Raw genomic sequence first — 6,881 nt, forward strand, 5'->3', positions numbered from 1 at the left:
GTCCCTAACAAGGACACAGCAAGAATATTTGTGTAAAGGGTAAAGACGATAAATGTTTTTAATATTGAAATACATCTTAACAATTAATTTTAAATTACCGTTAATTTTATCAATACCACTGGGTCGATGCCTCTGCTGGTGGACTATTATTTCCCGAGGGTATCACCAGCCCAGTAGCCAGTATTTCGGTACTGGCATGAAAATACGGATTTTTTGGTGTTATTAAAATTTGCTGTTACAAAATATTAGAAATTATTATAATTTAAGGAATGTATCTCCCTCATGCAAAGGTCTGATTCCTTTCACGGATTTGGCTATACTTTTTGGACCTTTCGGATTATAGCTCTTCGTCTTTTATATAAGCTTTGAATTTCAAATATTTTGGCCACGAGCATCACTGAAGAGACATGTATTGTCGAAATGCTCATCTGATGCAAGAAAAAATGGTACCGTTTAGTTTATGACTACCACTGGGTCGATGCCTCTGCTGGTGGACTATAAGTCCCCGAGGGTATCACCAGCCCAGTAGCCAGTACTTCGGTACTGACATGAAAATACGGATTTGTTTGTGTTATTAAAATTTGCTGTTACAAAATATTAGAAATTATTATAATTTAAGGAATGTATCTCCCTCGTGCAAATCTCTGACTCCTTTCACGGATTTGGCTATACTTTTTGAATCTTTTGGATTATAGCTCTTCATCTTTTATATAAGCTTTGGATTTCAAATATTTTTGCCACGAACATCACTGATTCAGAAGAGACATGAATTGTCGAAATGCGCATCTGGTGCAAGAAAATTGGTACCGTTAATTTTATTAACACAAATTTTTAACAAGTGGACTTTTTTAAAACTTATAAATTTTAAGTTTTATCCATTTTTTTTAAAATTTTAAATCTAATCAGTGTTTTAATCTTATGGCAGTATGATCTGTACAGTGATAAATGACAAACGAGTTGGACGATTTTATCCGTTGATGTTACTTTCAAACAGTGCTTAAATGATTAACACTTCAAACATAGTGTTATCTTAAAAAAAACACTAAATGAATTTGGAATTTAAGTGGATTTAATCTTTCTCGAAGAAGCCTGTAATCAGACCCTAACAATTCAGCCAGGGGCCACAAGTCGGTACAAGAATAATATATTATAAATCTGCTCTCTTTTTATTTGAAAAGTTATTTTTCGAAAAACTAAGGATTTTTTTATTCCAGGCATAGATTTCCTTAGCCGTATTTGGCACAACTTTTTGGAATTTTGGATCCTCAATGCTCTTCAACTTTGTAATCGTTTGGCTTTATAATATTTGATATGAGCGTCACTGATGAGTCTTATGTAGACGAAACGCGCGTCTGGCTTACAAAATTATAATCCTGGTACCTTTGATAACTATTTACACCACTGGGTCGATGCTACTGCTGGTGGACGTTTCGTCCCCGAGGGTATCACCAGTTCAGTAGTCAACACTTCGGTGTTTACATGAATATCAATAATGTGGTCTTTTTTTATAAATTTCCTGTTAACAAAAGTTTAAATTTTTCGAAAAACTAAGGACTTTTTTATTCCAGGCATAGATTTCCTAAGCCGTATTTGGCACAACTTTTTGGAATTTTGGATCCTCAATGCTTTTCAACTTTATAATTGTTTGGCTTTATAAATATTTTGATATGAGCGTCACTGATGAGTACTGATGTAGACGAAATTTGAAACTTGATATATTAAAATTTACAATAAAAGAGACTTTTTCTTTTATTTCCTACTGTTTATTATTCGTAGTTAGATGCCGACGTTCCCTTTGCACAATCGTTTGGTGTTTCATTAAAATAGATCCAATATCCAGCCATTTAGGTTCGAATCGTATCTCTGGCCTAACTTCATAGAAATAGATCCAGTATCCGCCCAACACTAAATGTAAGACATGTTATATGATTTCCATCCTAAATGGGTGAATATTGGACCAATTTCTATGAGATTATATTAATATATATGTTTATAGACCACAACGAGGGTTGGTCAAGGGCCTATAGACTTGTTCGAGAAAGGTTTTGGATAAGAAAGTTGTGGAAAAAACGTTTTACAAATGATATCGGATATGTTCCTTACTTAGTAACTACAATCCCCTTCCCTTCCAAATTAGACTATTTGCCGAATTTGTTATAACATAAGCAACACGACGGGTGCCACATGTGGGGCAGGATCTGCTTACCCTTCCGCGGAGCATATGAGGGGTGGGGTTCGTGTTGCTTATTCTTAAGTTTCTATGTTGTATGATGTCTTCTATTGTGTTTCTGTTTGTCTTCTTTCATTTTTAGCTAGGCGTTGTTAGTTTATTTTCGATTTATGAGCCTGGTATCTTTCGTCCCTCTTTTAAGGACAGTTTCCTAAGAGGGTATTCATTAAAAATAGAATGAGTTCCCTATCACTACTTGTTTCCTGTTACTTAGGCTATATATTACAGAACTCTCAATGGTTCAGGAATTTAATCCTCCTCCCAAACATCAAAATTGCAAAAAAAAATATCAGCGTATTTGATAATTTGTATATCAATAAAACAAAAAAAAATGTGTAATTCTTGTTGTTGTTGAGTGATATTTTTAGGAGGGTGTTCTTTGTTTGTTTTGTGTTACGTTTTCTCTTGGGCAGTGGTATAACAGTACAACATAAGAACGAACTATAAAAATTAGTTGAAAAAGGCTTAACTCATCAGATAGACAAAAAAGTATACATGCATTGGTTCAAGAATTGGATAAACATTATTTTTCACCACTCACTTGTTTCATATGACTTTAAGCTCAATGAACGTAAAATTTTAATTGGCTTTCACATAACTGTCACTGCGCTTATTATTACAAAACCGCTAACACTTTCATCTAGTAGGCAAGTGTGATGATATCTTACTGAATGTATAATAAGAAACATGGGATTATTATACTAAGTGTAAAAGTCCCTGAAGAAACAAAAACGCTGAAAAGCCACATATGAATGTCAAACGAAAAAACCTTCATCGAAAACATTTCATAAAGAGAGAACCACTGACATTCGGCAGAAAGCTTGCAATCCTATGGACAATGAAATTGGAGTTAATCTATCCTGATTCAGTGAAAGAGACTACAATATGTAAACATATAATTTGTAGACAGTAACGATGAAATTCCTATTAAAAACAAACATATTTTGTCAACCGATGTAAGTTACGAATGTATTTGTTTAGTTAATATGTTGGTCGCAAAAATGTTCATGCTAATTATTGCAAGTACCGAAAGTGCTTTAAACATATTTTGATGCGGATTGTAGAGACGAAAACTTCAAAATAGTGAGTTTTTTCGTATTCTCTGTTTCAGTTGTATTTAAATACTAGTACGTCGGACAAAGCTTCATAACTCGTATTTAGAAATAAAGCAAAAATTGAAAATTTTCTAAATTGTCAAATAGTTGTCACAAATGGTAACTGGGTATATCTTGTGACTAGGTGATATGTCGGCCTGAAACCACACTCACAATAAACAATACAAGTATGCACCGACTCTGCTTATTTGACTATCTCTTGCAACAAAAGACGACTCTTGTAACCGACAATTAAATGATCTTAAATGAATTATGGGATTTTTAACATAGATAATGAAAAACAATAGAACATAGACTTATTTCTGGAATAAAACATATACGAATAAAAGATAAATGTAGTAAAATGTTGGTAATTGTAAAACAAATTGAAATATTAAATTAGATAAGCTTTATCTTCATTTTTGACTTTTCACAATAGAAATAACAAATCACTTAGTAAAATATTGCCAACATAACAAAAACAGTGATATTACAATATCTTTTACAAAATGTCCGAAAGTCTCAGCATCATTTTTGTCCATTTTTCCACTGTAACAGCAGATATTTTGAAAATGAGGTTAACATACATATGTAATGTCAACAGTAAATCTCTAAATATACTAGTCTCAAACAGGTGTTGAATGTAAATATAAATAAGAAGATGTGGTATGAGTGCCAATGACACAACTCTCCATCCATGATAAAATGTATAAAAAAAACTATAACACTTATAGGTTAAAGTACGGCCTTCAACACGGAAACTTATATATGATAATTACTCAGAAAAACCTAGATTTTCTTAATATTTTGAAATAAACCGGGATTTTCTCTGGGTAATAAATTTTCTGACATAGACTAGGATAAATCGAATTTGAATTAAGCTGAGCTAATATTTGTGTTTTAGTTTATCTGAGACAAACTGGGATTTTCTTAATAATCTAAGATTTATTAATAAAAGTGGTTCAGGCGTTCCATATATACATTGTATGTCCATATTTTACATGAACTAGTTATGATGGATAATAACATAATTATACTGGCGATGTAATTTATTAGAAAGCTAGCTTTAAACTAAATGAGGGACGAAAGATACCAAAGGGACAGTCAAACTCATAAATCTAAAATAAACTGACAACGCCATGGCTAAAAATAAAACAGACAAACAGACAAACAATAGTACACATGACACAACATAGAAAACTAAAGAATAAATAAACAACACGAACCCCACCAAAAACTGGGAGTGATAATTGTAAATTAACAGAATTAATCTTCTTTTTCTAGACTTTGAATAAAAGTTTTCAATTGGAAACTCTTTACAACTGTTACGTCAAAAAGCATGTGTTTTAGATCCCGTTGTGTTGATCAAAAAATTGGTACGGTGATGTTATTTTAGTTCCTTTAATTTGGATGGTGTTCACACGTATAGTCCTACATTCTGTCGATAATTATTCTTGCGCAAGGTCAACACTTTCTTAAATCGTTAAGGCGTCTTTACCTGAACCGCAAAGAATATGAACTGTTTGGCATTTAAGTCCATTAACACAGGGCTAATTAATTCGTTACAAATTGTTTTGAACTACATTTCCGCTACTGTGAGTACTCGAGTTGTACTTTGTAATATTTGTTTACTTTTTTGTTGTGCCTCTTGTCGACAAAATGAATCACTCCGGACTTTCCAATTATTTTTTCAGATTTGCCTACGTTGTGCTTTAATGTCATTGTCTGTGGTTAGTGGAGGATTTAGTAGATATAGGAAGATGTGGTGTGATTGCCAATGAGACAACTCTCGGTCCAAATAACAATTTATAAAAGTAAACCATTATAGATCAAATTAAGGCCTTCAACAAGGTGTCTTGGCTCACACCGAACAACAAGCTATAAAGGACCCCAAAATTCCATGTAAAACCATTCAAACGGGAAAACGGTATAATCTGTATAAAAAAAGAGTAACGAGAAACAAGTATAAATTAGTGCTCATATGTATTTTTAAGCCAGCTGTCAAGCTTAGTACGTTTCCTCAATGACGTTACAATCAAATTGTCTCATTCCAGGGAAGCTAACGCTAATATCAATTATTTAATTTTGCTTTTGTAATTAGTTACAATATCATTATAAATCTTTAAAACTTTAGTATGTGAATTCAAGTGAAAGGTATGTCCCAATCTATACCTTCTCCATATATATCTGTGAAATGTACTGTAGTAACTTTACATTATGTTGACATGAACATGTATGAAAATCCAATATATAAATGAGCTTTTTCGTTCGAGTTGTATAGATATTGAAAAATACTTAATATCTACTAATGTTTTAGGCGTTAGTTGATTGTATAGCCCTTATGTTTAGTGTTAATTGTTATACGAACTCTAAAGCTATTGCTAGAGTTTTAAATGAAGTTTGTTGTTTATTTATATGCCTCTCTTATATATAGTGTACAACCAGTCTGTAGACAAGGAAGTATTTTTGAAGATCAAAACAGCCATAAAAATGTGATAATTCTTGTATTGATATACAAATAAAAGATTGTTTTACCAATATGAACACCTATCAAATATTGATTATGTCTTTGTTAGATTTATTTGTATGTTTGTTTCAATGTTTTATGTATGATTACACAAATTTGTCAGCTGGATCCTATTTATTGTTACATTAATCTATAATATCTGTTTGTGATACTCATTCAGTTTGGTCATTATTGCGAAACTATAAACAACTGACAAGTGGGAGGTTTAGCTAGCTATAAAACCAGGTTACACCCCACCATTTTCTTCTAAAACGATCGAAATATACAAATAATGTCAAGAATACTATTCCTGATGGAATATTTGTTAAGAGGAAGAACAAAAAGTGACTCGCAAACGTATCCATTGCGTTAGTGTGTGTGTAACCATATTAAGAAATTACAGCTTCAACAAATGCTGACACTCATTGTCAACACTTGTTCTAACACATACCAATATATTTCTCCATTTTCTTTAGAAAACGAGCTAATCCTTGTTTCGGTTGTCCCTCTTTTGTCGATATTTTCTTTACTTAACTTAAATCACCTAAACACTAACGAATACATTGCAAATTATTATCGAGATATTCATGAAAAATATTTGTCCATGTAGCGTGTATATTTTTTTTTTTTTAAATCCATTTTTTACTATTTTTTTTAAAACTGAGGGAAAACATCTGCCAGAACTTGTTTCGACGTTTGGTTAGACTTTGAGATGAATGCCGACTTTTTGTGCTTTTTAAAGATTATTACCATCAAAGATTGGATATGGAATACCTAAACTTATAAGATGTATTGAGAGGTAATATATCCTGCAAATATCTAAAAGTGTTTTTAATTTTTGAATCATATTGTTTCGATGGGTTTTTGTTGATTTTTGTCATAAATTGTAACTGAGTCTTCATAGCGAATAACAAGGGTTATGTAGTAAAAATTTAAGGGCAGCTATAGTATCAAAGCAGGTCCAATTGATATAATTCTTTCGTTTGGTTTTACATAAAAATGACCTAAAAGAGTTTAAACATACATATTCGCATTCTGACTTTTTAAAATA

Source organism: Mytilus trossulus, chromosome 2, assembly GCF_036588685.1.
Source record: "Mytilus trossulus isolate FHL-02 chromosome 2, PNRI_Mtr1.1.1.hap1, whole genome shotgun sequence".
Classification (NCBI taxonomy): Eukaryota; Metazoa; Mollusca; class Bivalvia; order Mytilida; family Mytilidae; genus Mytilus; species Mytilus trossulus.